This window comes from Eimeria mitis, genomic scaffold (genome assembly GCF_000499745.2).
Source record: "Eimeria mitis Houghton genomic scaffold, Emh_scaff640, whole genome shotgun sequence".
In the NCBI taxonomy this organism is placed as follows: Eukaryota; Apicomplexa; class Conoidasida; order Eucoccidiorida; family Eimeriidae; genus Eimeria; species Eimeria mitis.
The window spans coordinates 14,636-14,853 of NW_013574572.1; positions in this window are offsets into that span (position 1 = coordinate 14,636).

The following is a 218-nucleotide window of genomic DNA, read 5'->3' on the forward strand; positions in this document are numbered from 1 at the left end:
ATTCTCCTCTTTTCTCGATGGAATTTTTCTTGCGTTATATTTTTTTCTGAATCCGGTGAGGCTCCCGTGCGTGCTAAGCAATGTGCGTAGAAGTGTTGCGGTAGTTCACAGCTAAGCCCGAAGCAAGAGCCTAGATTCTCAACCTTTTCCTTTTTATCTAATGCTCTCACTTTGAGGCTTTACATTTATTCTGGAATGCAAGAGAAATGCATCCTAAG